Here is a 15,565-nt window from a genome sequence, read left to right on the forward strand (position 1 = left end):
GGCTGACATGATAAACCCTGTCTCTACTAAAAATATAAAATTTAGCTAGATGTGGCAGTGCATGCCTGTAATCCCCGCTACTCAGGAGGCTGAGAAGGGAGAATTGCTTGAATCCAGGAGACTGCAGTGAGCCAAAATTGCACCACTGCACACCAGCCTGGGCGCGGAGTGAGACCCTGTCTCAAAAACAAACAGAAAAGAAGCAAAGGGCAAATAACAATCCACTCGGAACCCACTCACTTTACAGACAAAGGAAATCAAGGCCCAGAAACATTGTATATTTTATCCAATATAGAGACGTGTGAGCTCTGTGATCATTTTATGTGCATATCACAATTTGCTTATCCATTCATCCATTGATGGATACCTGGGGTGTTTCCATGCTGTAACACTGCTATGACAGTGGGTATACAAATACCTCTTTCAGACCCTGCTTTAACCTTGGGTATATTCTCAGAAGTGGAACTGCTGGATCATATGACATTTCTATTTTTAATTTTTTAAGGAACTGTCATACTGTTTTCCACAAGGGCTATATCATTTTACATGCACAAAGATTTCAGTTACAATGCACAAGGATTTCGGTTACTTTGTATCCTCACCAACACTTACTATTTTCAATTTTTTTTTATAGCAGCCATCCAAATGAGTGTGAAATGGGTATCTCATTGTAGTTTTAATTTGCTGTTCCCTAATGATTAGTGACAAACATATTTTCTTTTCTTTTCTTTTTTTTTTTTTTTTTTGAGACGAGTCTCGCTCTGTCGCCCAGGCTGGGGTGCAGTGGCCGGATCTCAGCTCACTGCAAGCTCCGCCTCCCAGGTTCACGCCATTCTCCTGCCTCAGCCTCCCGAGTAGCTGGGACTACAGGCGCCCGCCACCACGCCCGGCTGATTTTTGTATTTTTAGTAGAGATGGGGTTTCACCATGTTAGCCAGGATGGTCTCGATCTCCTGACCTCGTGATCCGCCCATCTCGGCCTCCCAAAGTGCTGGGATTACAGGCGTGAGCCACCGCGCCCGGCCTGGCAAACATATTTTCATACGCTTATCGGCCATTTGTGTATCTTTAGAGAAATGTCTACTCAATCGCTTTTTCAATTTTTGATTGGGTTTTTTGGTGGTGTTGAGTTTTAGCAGTTCTCAATATATTCTGGATATTAGTCTCTTATCAGGCTTATAAGCAAATATTTTCTCCCATTCTGTGGATTGCCTTTTTACTTTGTTTATGCTGTCTTTTGACATACAAAATTTTCTGATATCTATGAAGTCCAATTGTCTGTTTTATCTATAAAGCTATGGTAATCAAAACTGTATGATAGTAGCATAGAGAGAGACATATAGACCAATGAAGTAGAATAGAGAGCCCAGAAATAAAACCTTGCATACATGGTCAGATGATTTTTGACAAAGGTGCCAAAACCATTGAGTGGGGGAAAGGACAGACTTTTTAACAAATCCTGCTGGGAAAACTGGATATCTGCATGCAAAAGAATGAAGTTGTAGTCTTACTGTAAACCATATTCAAAATTTAACTCAAAATGGATCAAAGATATAAATGTAAAATCTAAAACTATAAACTCTTGGCCAGGCGCGGTGGCTCACTCCTGTAATCCCAGCACTTTGGGAGGCTAAGACGGGCGGATCACGAGGTCAGGAGTTCGAGACCAGCCTAACCGACATAGTGAAACATGTCTCTACTAAAAAGAAAAAAATTAGCCAGGCGTGGTGGTGTGCACATATAAGCCCAGCTACTTGGGAGGGTGAGGCAGGAGAATTGCTTGAACCCAGGAGGCGGAGGTTGTGGTGAGCCAAGATTACACCACTACACTCCAGCCTGGGCGACAGAGCAAGACTCCTTCTCAAAAAAAAAAAACAAAAAAAAAAAAAAACAAAAAGGCTGGGCACAGTGGCTCACGTCTATAATCCCAGCATTTGGGAGGCTGAGGCGGGCGGATCACCTGAGGGTCAGGAGTTCGAGACCACCCTGATCAACATGGAGAAACCCCTTCTCTATTAAAAATACAAAATTAGCTGGGTGTGGTGGCACATGCCTGTAATCCCAGCTACTCAGGAGGCTGAGGCAGGTGAGAACCCCTTGAACTGGGGAGGTAGAGGTTGCAGTGAGCCGAGATTTCGCCATCACACTCCAGCCTGGGCAACAAGAGTGAAACTTTGTTTCAAAATAAATAAATAAAAATAAAACTGTAAACTCTTAGGAGAAAATATAGGGCAAAAGCTTCACAGCATGGAATTTGGCCGTGATTTCTTAGATGTAATAACAAAGGCACAGGCAATAAACCATTTTTATTTTTATTTTTATTTATTTATTTTTTTTCGAGACAAATTTTCACTCTGTCACCCAGCCTGGAATGCAATGGCATAATTCCCGCTCACTGCAACCTCCACCTCCCGGGTTCAAGTGATTCTCCTGCTTCAGCCTTTTGAGTAGCTGGAATTACAGGCACGCGCCACCATGCCTGGCTAATTTTTGTATTTTTAGTAGAGATGAGGTTTCACCATATTGGCCAGGTTAGCGTCAAACTCCTGACCTTGGGTGATCCACCCGTCTCAGCCTCCCAAAGTGCTGGGATTACAGATGTGAACCACCACACCTGGCCCATATTTAATATTTTTTAATGAACCAATTCAATGTTCATCATTTATAAATGACTTTTCTTAATGTGGCATGTTCACTCTTGCTCATTATCATCTGTCCTGGTGAATCCTGGATAGAGAGGTTTTTTTTTTTCCATCCACCTATATAAAAATAATTGCTTTTTTCTAGAGAATATATTTTTTAATTTCAGGAGCAATACACACTGGTAATAAATAATTTAATGAAACTAGTAGCTTACTGATTTAAAAGTAAAAGTCTCTTTTCACGTGCTCTCCCTTCCTCTTATCCCATTTTTCTCTCCATGGATAATGCTATTAACAGTACATTGTGTATTCTTTAATGCTGACAGCTTGTCATCAGAACATACAGAATTACGTTATACCATGGTAGGAATATATTATAATTTATGTAATTACGCTGTTGTGATTGACTAGATCTTGCTTTTTTATATTTAGCTCTTTATGTCGCTTATGTAATACTGAGTATTAGCTATGAGTTAGAGGTTTAATTTTCTTTCAATACTATTCATTAGTTTAGCCATTCCCAACTTATTTGGAATGATACATTTATCATATACTAAGTTTTTGTTGTTGTTGCTGTTGTCGTTTTTGAGATGGAGTCACCCAGGCTGGAATGCAGTGGCGCAGTCTCAGCTCACTGCAACCTCTACCTCCTGGGTTCAAGTGATTCTCATGCCTCCGCCACCCAAGTAGCTGGGATTACAAGCATGAGCCACCATGCCCAACTAATTTTTGTGTTTTTAGTAGAGACAGGTTTCCTCATGGTGGCCAGGCTGGTCTCGAACTCCTGACCTCAAGTGATCAGCCTGCCTTGGCCTCCCAAAGTGCTGGAATTACAGGCATGACTCATCACAGCCAGCATTAAATTTTTTTTTTTTTTTTTTTTTTTTTTTTTTTTTGCCACGGAGTCTTACTCTGTCGCCCAGGCTGGAATACAGTGGCACAATCTTGGCTCACTGCAACCTCTGCCTCCCAGGTTCAAGTGATTCTCCTGCCTCAGCCTCCTGAGTAGCTGGGATTACAGGAGCATACCACCACACCCGGCTAATTTTTTTGTATTTTTAGGAGAGACAGGGTTTTACCCTGTTGGTCAGGCTGGTCTCAAACGCCTGATCTGATGATCCTCCCGCCTCGGCCCCCCAAGGTGCTGGGATTACAGGCATGAGCCACGGTGCCGGGCCATCCTAAATTCTTATATATTGTTAGATCTTAGGGTCTTTTCAAATATTTTTATATTCTTTTCTATCAGGCTATTTTGGTATCTCTGTCATAACAATTTAATTATTGAAGCTTTAAGACACTGACAGGGAGGATGATTTCTGCCTTTACTGTAGTCTGAGACATCTTGACCATTTACGTGATGAAGGGTCGTCTTTAAAATGTGCTTCAAGAAAAGGGTTTCATCAGCCTGGGTAACATGGTGAAACCCCATCTTGACCAAAAAAATAAGATAAATTAGCTGGGCGTGGTGGCGTGCATGCCTGTGGTCCCAGCTACTTTGGGAGGCTGAGGTGGGAGGATCACTTGAGCCAGAGAAGTGGAGGTTGCAGTGAGCCTAGATTGTACCACTGAACTCCAACCTGGATGACAGTGAGACTTCGTCTCAACAATAACAACAAAAAAGGCTTTTGTTTAGGTTAGCCTTTCCATTCCAGCAAATTCTAGTATCATGGTCAGCAAAATTAAACACATACTTTTTCACAAGATTGTATTCGGAGATTTGAAGAGATTATAAAGAGAAAGATAAAATTTATGCCCTCAAGAGATTGTGTAGGGAAGGACATGACACATTGAATTCCCAGAGACAGCAACAGTTTTTCAACTTGTTCTAACTGGAGCTTACACTAGTACTTGTTATATAATATGTATTCATTTATTTTTTCAATTAGTATTTGTTGCAAGATTATTGTTTCATGTACTTAGAATTGATACAGTGGTGGGTAAATCTAGAAACTTTTCCTACCTTCATGGATCTTAACCATCCAAGTGCTATTATGATGAGTTACTTAGAGTTATAAGAGTACTGTATATGATAGAAATAACTAACTTAGTTTCCCAGAACAAGTAAGGACTATACTAAAAAATGTGAAGAATAGGCTCCATCTGTTATTTAAAGGAGTGAGGAGAGAGCAAACACTTTAAGTCTGAAAAGGCATGATAGTTTCAGGCAAGTGAAAGAAAGCTTTTGTGGTCAAAACATGGAGTAGAGTAGCATGGGATACAGATAGAGGTTGTAGGGATCAGATTGTGCCAAGAACCTTGTTTGGTATATTAAAGATTTTGGTCACTATTTGTTGATTAATATTAAACCAGAATGCACAGGAATCGTTTAATGATTATGAGGTGGGCTTCTAGGCTCAGAAAACCTAGGTTCAAATCCTGGTTTTAAAAAGAAGAAGGTGTATTTTTAAAACACGTATAAATTATTCCTGTAAAAAATAAAATCAGGCCAGGTGTGGTGGCTCACACCTGTAATCCCAGCCCTTTGGGAGGCTGAGGCAGGAGGATCACTTGAGGCCAGGAGTTCAAGACAGCCTGAGCAACGTGACTGGTTGTAGCTACTCTGTCTCTACAAAAAAACTATTTATTTATTTATTTATTAGGCAGGGTCTTGCTCTGTCACCCAGGCTGGAATACAGTGGCACAATCTCAGTTCACTGCAACCTCCGCCTCCCAGGCTCAAGAGTCTCCACCCCTATCCCTCCCCGCTAGTGGCTGGGACTACAGGCGGGCGCCACCAGGCCTGGCTAAATTTTTGTGTTTTTTGTAGACACCGGGTCTCACTATATTGCCCAGGCTGGTTTTGAACTCCTGCACTCAAGTGATCCTCTCGACTTGACCTCCCAAAGTGCTAAGAGTACAGGTGTGAGCCACTGCACCTGGCCCGTCTCTACAAAAAATTTAAAAATTAAATGAGCGTGGTGGCTCGTGTTTATGGTTCTAGCTACTTGGGAGCCTGAGGTGGGAGGATCACTTGCACTCAAGAGGTTGAGGCTGCAATGAGCTGTGTTCCTCCACTGCACTCCAGCCTCAGTGACAGAGTGTGACCTTGCCTCTAAAAATATATATATTATTATTATTTTAGAGACCTTATCTCTAAAAATACATATATACTATAGTGAGACTTTGTCTCTAAAAATATATCTTATAATAATGTATAACATATATAAATATTATATATATATATGTATATTTTGTTGTTGAGATCGTGTCTCTGTTGCCCAGGCTGGAGTGCAATGGCTTGGCTCACTGCAACCTCCACCTCCTGGGTTCAAGTGATTCTCCTGCCTCCACCTCTGGAGTAGCTGGGGTTACAGATGCCTACCACCATGCCCGGCTAATTTTTGTATTTTTAGTAGAGATGGAGTTTCACCATATTGGCCAGGCTGGTCTCGAACTCCTGAACTCAAGTCCACCCGCCTTGGCCTTGCGAAGTGCTGGGATTACAGGCATGAGCCACCACGCCTGGCTGAAAAAATAAGAGCTTGCTGGCCACACCAATAGTCTCAACTACTCTGGAGGCTGAGGCTGGAGGATTGGTTGAACCCAGGAGTTTGAGACCAGCTTGGGCAATGGCAAAACCCTATCTCTAAAAACAATGTTATGAAAATAGGAAATTAAGAGAACAAGTGAATGAGCCTGAAAATGGTATTGGAAGAATATAAAACATATACCTTAAATTAATAAAATAAGGCAAACGTATAACAGTGTCACTTTAAGACAAAAGTTCTTTGAAAACTAATAAAATAGACAAACTTCTGGTAAAGCCGATCAATAGGATGAGAAAGGGAATAATTAGGGATTTAAAAGGAAATAAAGTGTATATAAGAGATTAAAATTTTACTACTGTAAGAACTTTAAGCCCATCAAATGGGAAAACTCTGTTGAAACAGACATGTTCCTAGAAAAATATAATTTTAACAAAACATACTCAAAAGAAATTACCTGAGCACTCCTATTGCATAAATTGAATCTATTATTTAAAGTCTTGCCCGAAGGACAGCATCAGACCCAACTTTAACTTCTACCACACTTTCAAGAAAAATATTATTCCCATCTCATTAAAGAGAATATGGACTGCAAACGGAAGAGGATACACCTAAAGAGAATACTACATAAACAGGCCAGGTGAGGTGAGTCACAACCATAGTCCCAGCACTTTGGGAGGCAGAGGCAGGGGTATTGCTGGAGCCCAGGGGTTCAAGACCACCCTGGGCAATGTAGGGAAACTCCATCTCTACAAAAAACTTAAAAATCAGCCGAGTGTGGTGGCGCATGCATGTAATCCCAGCTACTCGGGAGGCTGAGGGAGGAGAATTGCTTGAACCTGGCAGGCGGAGGTTGCAGTAAGCTGAGATCACGCCACTGCACTCCAAGACTGTCTCAAAAAAAAAAAAAAAGCTTTAAAAATCAGCTGGATGTGCTGATGTGTGCCTGTAGTCCCAGCTACTACGGAGGCTGAGGTGTGAGGGATTGCTTGAGCTTGTCCAGGAGGTTGAGGCTGCAGTGAGCCATAATCGTGCCACCACACTCCAGCCTGGGTGACAAAGTGAGACCCTGTCTCAAAAAGCAAACAAAACCAGTAAGAGACAAACAAGAGAATACATAACATAAGCTAAGTAAATTTTCTGTAAAGGTAATACCCATGTAAATATTCAAGAGTTGACCATATACTTTCCCTGTTCATAAACAGGGAAGTTCATAAACTCCTTTTCTTGCCAGAAGCTATAACCAGTCTCCTGACTTTTAAGGTAACCACATATTACCTTTTAAAATACTATTTACGTGTGCAGGTCTAAACAATACAGCTTATTCTTCCTGAATTTCATGGAAATCTAATTATACAGGTTGGGTGCCATGACTCATGCCTGTAATTTCAGCACTTTTGGAAGCCGAGCATGTGGATCACTTGAACCCAGGAGTTTGAGACTAGCCTAGGCAACGTGGCAAAACCTCATCTTTACTGAAAATACAAAAAGTTAGCCAGTTGTGGTAGCACACACCTGTAGTCCTAGCTACTCAGGATGCCAAGTGGGAGGATCACTTGAGCCCAGAAGGTAGAGATTGCAGTGAGCCAAGATCACATCACTGCATTCCAGCCAGGGTGACAGAGTGAGACTCTGTCTCAAAAAAAAAAAAAAAAAAAAAAAATTAATTATAGAGGATATATGCTATGGTGTCTCACCTTTTTTTACTCAACATATTCATGTTAAATTATGTATGTTATTGCATCCTGCTGTAGTTTTAATGTGTTGTAATTCATTGTTTGTGTGTAATACAGTTCTTCCATTTTACTCTTGGATTATTTTCAACTTGAGATTATTGCCCAAAAAAACCTGCTTTTAATATTCCTCTAATGTCCACTGATGGATATGGAAACTAATTAAAGCATTTTGTGTGTGTATGTGTATATATATATATGTCGAGATCAGCTCAGTCGGGGAGACCCTTAACCCAGTGGCACTAGAGGAATGAAAGACACACACACAGAAATATAGAGGTGTGAAGTGGGATATCAGGGGTCTCACAGCCTTCAGAGCTGAGAGCCCCGAACAGAGATTTACCCACATATTTATTAACAGCAAGCCAGTCATGAGCTTTGTTTCTATAGATATTAGATTAACTAAAAGTATCCCTTATGGGAAACAAAGGGATCTGCTGAAATAAAGGGATGGGTTTGGCTAGTTATCTGCAGCAGGTGCATGTCCTTAAGGCATAGATCGCTCATGCTATTGTTTGTGGTTTAAGAACACCCTGGGTGGGCCAGGTGTTCCTTGCCCTCATTCTGGTAAACCCACAACCTTCCAGCATGGGCATCATGGCCATCATGAACATGTCACAGTGCTGCAGAGATTTTGTTTATGGCCAGATTTTGGGGCGCCTGTTCCCTATATATATATATATATTTTTTTTTTTTTTTTTTTTTTTTTTTTTTGGAGACAGAGTTTCACTCTTGGCATGATCTCAGCTCACCGCAACCTCCACCTCCTGGGTTTAAGCAATTCTCCTGCCTCAGTCTCCCGAGTAGCTAGAGGCGCCCACCACCACGCCCAGCTAATTTTTTTGTGTTTTTAGTAGAGCCAGGGTTTCACCATGTTGGTCAATCTGGTCTTGAACTCCTGACCTCAGGTGATCCACCAGCCTTGGCCTCCCAAAGTGCTGGGATTACAGGCGTGAGCCACTGTGGCTGGACTTAAGGCATTATATTAATTTGTTCTCACATTGCTATAAATACCTGAGACTGGGTAATGTATAAAGAAAAGAGGTTTAATTGGTTCATGGTCCTGCAGGCTGTATAGTAAGCATGATGCTGGCATCTCCTAGGCTTCTGGGGAGGCTTCAGGAAACTTTCAATCATGAGGAGTATATAGGTTACAGGGCCAGAACAGGAGCAAGAAGAAGGACCAAGTGCCATACACATTTTAAAGCACCAAATCTCAACAGAACTCACCCACTATGGCAATGATAGCATCAAGGGGATGGTGCTAAACCACTTAAGAGAAAACCACTCCCATCCCATGGTCCAGTCACTTCCCACCAGGTTTCAACACCAATATTGGTGATTACATTCCAGCATGAGAGGTAGGCAGGACGCACATCCAAACTGTATCAGGGGCCGGGCGCAGTGGCTCATGCCTGTAATCCCGGCAATTTGGGGGGCTGAGGTGGGTGGATCACCTGAGGTCAGGAGTTTAAGACCAGCCTGGCCAACGTAGTGAAAACCTATCTCTACTAAAAATAGAAAAATTGGCCAGGCACGGTGGCTCACGCTTGTAATCACAGCATTTTGGGAGGTCGAGGTGGGCAGATCACCTGAGGTCAGGAGTTTGAGACCAGCCTGGCCAACATGGCGAAACTCCATCTCTACTAAAAAGTGCAAAAATTAGCTAGGTGGCAGATGCCTATAGTCCTAACTACTCAGGAGCCTGAGGCAGGAGAATTGCTTGAACCCAGGAGGCGGAGGTTGCAGTGAGCCAGGATCCAGCCACTGCACTCCAGCCTGGGCGACAAGAGCGGGACTGTGTCTCAAAAAAAAAAAAAGAAAAGAAAAATTAGCCAGGTGTGGTGATGCATGCCTGTAATCCCAGCTACTCATGAGGCTGAGGCAGGAGAATTGCTTGAACCTTGGAGCTGGAGGTTGCAGTGAGCTGAGATCAGACCACTCCAACCTGGGTGACAGAGCGAGACTCTGTCTCAAAAAAAAACTATATCAGGGTATATACCTGGAAATGTAATTACTGAATAAAATAAAGGATTTCTCCCAAGACTTAATTTCAAGCTATGGAGTATTAAGGTTGTGTGGAACTGAATAGATAAAAGAAACAGACCTACACATATATGGAAGCTTGCTAGGTAACAGAGGCATATCAATAAAGAAGAACTGTTCAATAAATTATGCCCAATAACTTGAAATTCCCTGGGGATCAGGTGAAAGAGCAAGACTCTGTCTCAAAAAAAAAAAAAAAAAAAAAAATTAGGCCGGGCGCATCCTAGTACTTTGGGAGGCTGAGGTGGGTGGATCACCTGAGGTCAGGAATTCGAGACCAGCCTGGCCAACATGGTGAAACTTCGTCTCTACTAAAAATTAAAAAATTAGCCCTGCGTGGCTGGGCGCAGTGGTTCACACCTGTAATCCCAGCACTTTGAGAGGCCGAGATAGGCAGATCACGAGGTCAGGAGTTCAAGACCAGCCTGACCAACATGGCGAAACCTTGTCTCTACTAAAAATATAAAAAATTAGTCAAGCATGGTGGCACATGCCCATAATCCCAGCTACTCAGGAGGCTGAGGCAGGAGAGTCACTTGAACCCAGGAGGCGAAGGTTGCAGGGACCTGAGATCACACCATTGCACTTTAGCCTGGGCAACAGAGCAAGACTCCACCTCAAAAAAAAAAAAAAAAAAAAAAAGTAGCCCTGCATGATGGTGAGTGCCTGTAATCCCAACTACCCGGGAGGCTGAGGCAGGAAAATCACTTGAACCTAGGAGGGGGAAACTGCAGTGATCCAAGATCGCACCACTGCACTCCAGCGTGGGCGACAGAGCAAGACTCTGTCTCAAAACAAACAAACGAACAAACCTAGGCTGGGCGTGGCGGCCCACACCTGTAATCCCAGCACTTTTGGGAGGCCAAGGTGGGTGAATCACTTGAGGTCAGGAGTTCGAGACCAGGCCAACAAACGAACAAACCTAGGCTGGCCAACATGGTGACACCCTGTCTCTACTAAAAATACAAAAATTAGCCGGGCATGGTGGCACACACCTTTAATCACAGCCACTCAGGAGGCTGAGGCAGGAGAATAACTTGAACCGAGGAGGCGGAGATTGTAGTGAGCCGATGTTGCTCCACTGCACTCCAGCCTGGCCACAGAGTGAGGCTATGTCTCAAAAAAAAAAAAAAAAAAAAAAAAAACTAGCCAGGCAAGGTGGTGGGTGTCTGTCCTCCCAGCTACTTGTGAGGCTGAGGCAGAATCATTTGAACCCTGGGTGGCGAAGGTTGCAGTGAGCCAGCATCATGCCATTGCACTCCAGCCTGGGCAAAAAAGCAAGACTGTCTCAAATAAAAAAAGTTAAAATTTATCAGAATTTACAAACACAAACCATACATGATGCCATTCTCAGTTATGAGAAATGTAAACAAAGACATACAGCATTAATCATAAAATTAACTGTAATAGGCCGGGCATGGTAACTCATGCCTGTAATCCCAGCACTTTCGGAGGCTGAGGCAGGCAGATCACCTGAGGTCGGGAGTTGGAGACCAACCTGACCAACATGGAGAAACCCCGTCTCTACTAAAAATACAAAATTAGCCGGGCATGGTGGCGCATGCCTGTAATCCCAGCTACTTGGGAGGCTGAGGCAGGAGAATCACTTGAACCCAGGAGGTGGAGGTCGCAGTGAGCCAAGACCACAGCATTGCACTCCAGCCTGGGCAACGAGTGAAACTCCGTATCAAAAAAAAAAAAAAAAAACTGTAATACATACTGTACTGCTATAATAATTTCATAGCCACCTCTTGTTATTGCAATGAAGAACTCAAGTGTTGCCAGAATCCACTTCAAAGCCATATGACACTAATCATCTCCAAGTGAGCAGTTTACTTGGAATCCCTCCAAGAGATCACAGTACAAAGTAATCTCTTGAAGTTCTTGCGTTCTCATTGTTTTTACTATGCTTCCATAAACCTTGAATGACCCTATGAGACCTATATGAAATGGGATTAGTAATGTTAGAAGTGCTTCCAAGAACGAGAGAAAAGTCCTGGCATTACAAGAAAACAAAAAGTTGAACTGCTTGATATGTACCATAGATTGAGGTCTGCAGCTGTGATTGCCCACCATTTCAAGATAAATGGGCGGGGCACAGTGGCTCCCACCTATAATCCCAGCACTTTGGGAGGCAGAGGTGGGCGGATCATGGGGTCAGGAGTTAGAGACCAGCCTGGCCAACATGGAGAAACCCCGTCTCTACTAAAAATACGAAAAATTAGGCGTGATGGCAGGCACCTGTAATCCTAGCTACTCCAGAGGCTGAGGCAGGAGAATTGCTTGAACCCGGGAGGTGGAGGTTGCAGTGAGCCGAGATCATGCCATTGCCTTACAGCCTGAGCGACAGAGTGAGACTCCATCTCAAAAGAAAAGAAGAAAAATAAATGAATCTAGCATAAGGACTTGAAAAAAGAAAAGGAGTTTCACAAAGCCATCACCACAGCTGTGCCAGCAGGTGCGAAAACTTTGTACTCTTTCCAGGATATCTTTTTATCTCGTATTGAAAATGCAGGGGTTTTTTGTTTGTTTGTTTGTTTTTTAGACAGTCTTGCTCTGTCGCCAGGCTGGAGTGCAGTGGCACGATCTTGGCTCACTGCAACCTCTGCCTCCCGGGTTTAAGCAATTCCCCTACGTCAGCCTCCCCAGTAGCTGGAACTACCACCACGCCCAGCTCATTTTTTGCATTTCAGTAGACATGCATTTCGCCATGTTGGCCAGGATGGTCCCAATCTCCTGACCTCGTGATCCACCCGCCTCAGCTTCCTAAAGTGCTGGGATAACAGGTGTAAGCCACCACGCCTGGCCGAAAATGCGGTTTTTATGTGGGTGCAGGATTGCCTTAAAAAGGGATACCTATCTGGGCGTGGTGGATCACGCCTGTAATCCCACCACTTTGGGATGCCGAGGCTGGTAGATCACCTGAGGTCAGGAGTTCAAGACCAGCCCAGCCAACGTGGCGAAATGCTGACTCTACTAAAAATGCAAAAATTAGCCGAGCATGGTGATAGGTGCCTGTAATCCCAGCTACTTGGAAGGCTGAGGCAGGGAAAGTTGCTTGAGCCTGGGAGGCAGAGCTTGCAGTGAGCCAAGATCGCACCACTGCACTTTAGCCTGGGTGACGGAGCAAGACTCCGTCTCAAAAAAAAAAAAAAAAAGAAAGCCAGCTCAGTGGCTCATGCCTGTAATCTCAGCATTTTGGGAGGCCGGGGCAGGCAATCACTTGAAGTCATGAGTTCAAGACCAGCCTGGTCAACATGGTGAAACCCTTCTGTATTAAAAACACAAAACATTAGCCAGGCGTGGTAGCGGGTACCTGTAGTCCCAGCTATTCAGGAGGCTGAGGCAGGAGAAATCGCTTGAACCCAGGAGGCGGAGGCTGCAGTGAGCCGAGACCACACCACTGCACTCCAGCCTCAGTGGCAGAGTGAAACTCCGTCTCAAAAAAAAGAAAAAGAAAAAGTCAAGATAAAAGGAGAAGCTGCTTCTGCCAACCAAGAGGCAGTAGACAAGTTCCAGATGCTATTAAGAAAATCATTAGCAGCCAGATGCAGTGGCTCACGCCTGTAATCCCAGCACTTTGGGAGGCGGAGATGTGTGAATCATCTGAGGTCAGGAGTTCAAGAGCAGCCTGGCCAACATGGTGAAACCCCATCTCTACTAAAAATACAAAAATTAGCAGACATTGGTGGCCTGAAGGTTTCAGTGAGACAAGATCATGTCATTGCACTCCAACCTGGGCGACGAGAGCAAGATGCTGTCTCAAAAAAAATATATATATTAGCTGGGCGTGGTGGTGTGCCCCTGTAATCCCAGCTACTTGGTAGGCTGAGGCAGGAGAATCGCTTAAACCCAGGAGGTAGAGGTTGCAGTGAGCCGAGATCGTGCCACTGCCCTCCAGCCTGGTGGACGGAATGAGACTCTGAGTCAAAAAAGAAAAAATAAAAGTGAAATAAGTCAGACACAAATGGACATGTATTTTATGATTCCACTAGTATGAGAACCTGGAATGGACAAATTCATACAGGCAGAAAGTAGAATATTGGTTATTAGGGGTTGGAGGGAGGATGGAATAGAGTTTTTCTTTAATAGGGTCAGTTATTCTGTCTGGGAGGATGAAAAAGATGTGGAGAAGGATGGATACTGGTGATAGTCGTACAACAATGTGAATGTATTTTCATGTCACTGAACTGTCTAGAACACTTAAAAATGGTTTAAAAAGTAAATGTTTTAGTATGTGCATTTTACCACAATTTTTCAAAAAAAGTTAGTTATATGTGTGTCTGTTTCTGTACTCTATTCTGTTGTTCTACATTTCTTTTGTGTAGCTAGTATCACATTGTCCTGATTACCATACATTTACAGTAACTCTTGAAATTAGATAAATCCTCCAATTTTTTTTTGGTGTTTTTTTTTGTTTTTTGTTTTTTGTTTTTGAGACGGACAGAGTCTTGCTCTGTCGCCCAGGCCGGAGTGCAGTGGCACGAACTCGGCTCACTGCAAGCTCCGCCTCCTGGGTTCATGCCATTCTCCTGCCTCAACCTCCCGAGTAGCTGGGACTACAGGCGCCCACCACCACGCCCGGCTATTTTTTCTATTTTTAGTAGAGACGGGGTTTCACTGTGTTAGCCAGGATGGTCTCGATCTCCTGACCTCATGATCCGCCCGCCTCGGCCTCCCAAGGTGCTGGAGATTACAGGCGTGATTCACCACGCCCGGCCTTAGTTTTTGTCTTCCCATGGCAATTCGTGAATTATCTTGGCATTTTCTCAAAAAAAAAAAAAAAAAAACTCTCTTGGTACTTGAGATTGTGTTAGATCAGTTTGGGGGAAAATTGCAATCACCAATTTTTTTTTTTTTTAAGACACAGAGTCTTCCTCTGTTGCCCAGGCTAGAGTGCAATGGTTTACTGTCATCCTTGACCTCCTGGATTTGAGCAATCTTCCCACTTTAGTCCCTTTAGTAGCTGGGACTACAAGTGTAAGCCACCACAACTGGCTAGTTTTTAAAAATTTTTTGCAAAGATTGGGTTTGTGTTGCCTAGGTTGGTCTCCAACCTCTGAGCTCAAGTGATCCTCCTGCCTCAGCCTCCCCAAGTGCTGGTATTACAGGTGAAAGCTGCCAAGCCTGGACAGAAATTGCCATCTTTTTTTTCTTTTTTTTTTTTTTTTGAGATGGAATCTCGCTGTTTCCCAGGCTAGAGTGCAGTGGCTCAATCTCGGCTCACTGTAAGCTCTGCCTCCCAGGTTCACACCATTCTCCTGCCTCAGCTTCCCGAGTAGCTGGGACTACAGGTGCCTGCTACCACGCCCAGCTAATTTTTTGTATTTCAGTAGAGACGGGGTTTCACCATGTTAGCCAGGATGGTCTCTATCTCCTGACCTTGTGATCCTCCCGCCTCGGCCTCCCAAAGTGCTCAAATTACAGGCATGAGTCACTGCACCCGGCCTAGAAATTGCCATCTTAATGACACTCAGTGTTTCATTCCATGGACATCCATGGACATGGTATATCACTCCATTTATTTTAGATTATCTTTGATTTTTGATTTTTTTCTTTTCTTTTCTTTTCTTTTTTTTTTTTTGAGATGGAGCCTTGCTCTGTCACCTAGGCTGAAGTGCAGTAGAGCGATCTTGACTCACTGCAACCTTCACCTCCT

At 43.5% G+C, this 15,565-nt stretch overlaps 1 protein-coding gene and 1 long non-coding RNA gene across 9 annotated transcripts in view; one reads left to right on the forward strand and one right to left on the reverse strand.

Annotated features, from left to right (window-relative positions):
• ASH1L (ASH1 like histone lysine methyltransferase) overlaps positions 1 to 15,565 on the forward strand; it is a 231,212-nt gene that overhangs the window by 133,108 nt on the left and 82,539 nt on the right. The window lies entirely within an intron of this gene.
• LOC144330959 (uncharacterized) lies at positions 1,076 to 7,790 on the reverse strand. The gene is made up of 2 exons (XR_013397694.1): positions 6,087 to 7,790; positions 1,076 to 1,471 (listed from the first exon to the last, which is right to left on the reverse strand). It is a non-coding gene; the product is annotated as an uncharacterized LOC144330959 (long non-coding RNA).

The sequence above is a fragment of the Macaca mulatta genome, chromosome 1 (assembly GCF_049350105.2).
Source record: "Macaca mulatta isolate MMU2019108-1 chromosome 1, T2T-MMU8v2.0, whole genome shotgun sequence".
Taxonomy (NCBI): domain Eukaryota; kingdom Metazoa; phylum Chordata; class Mammalia; order Primates; family Cercopithecidae; genus Macaca; species Macaca mulatta.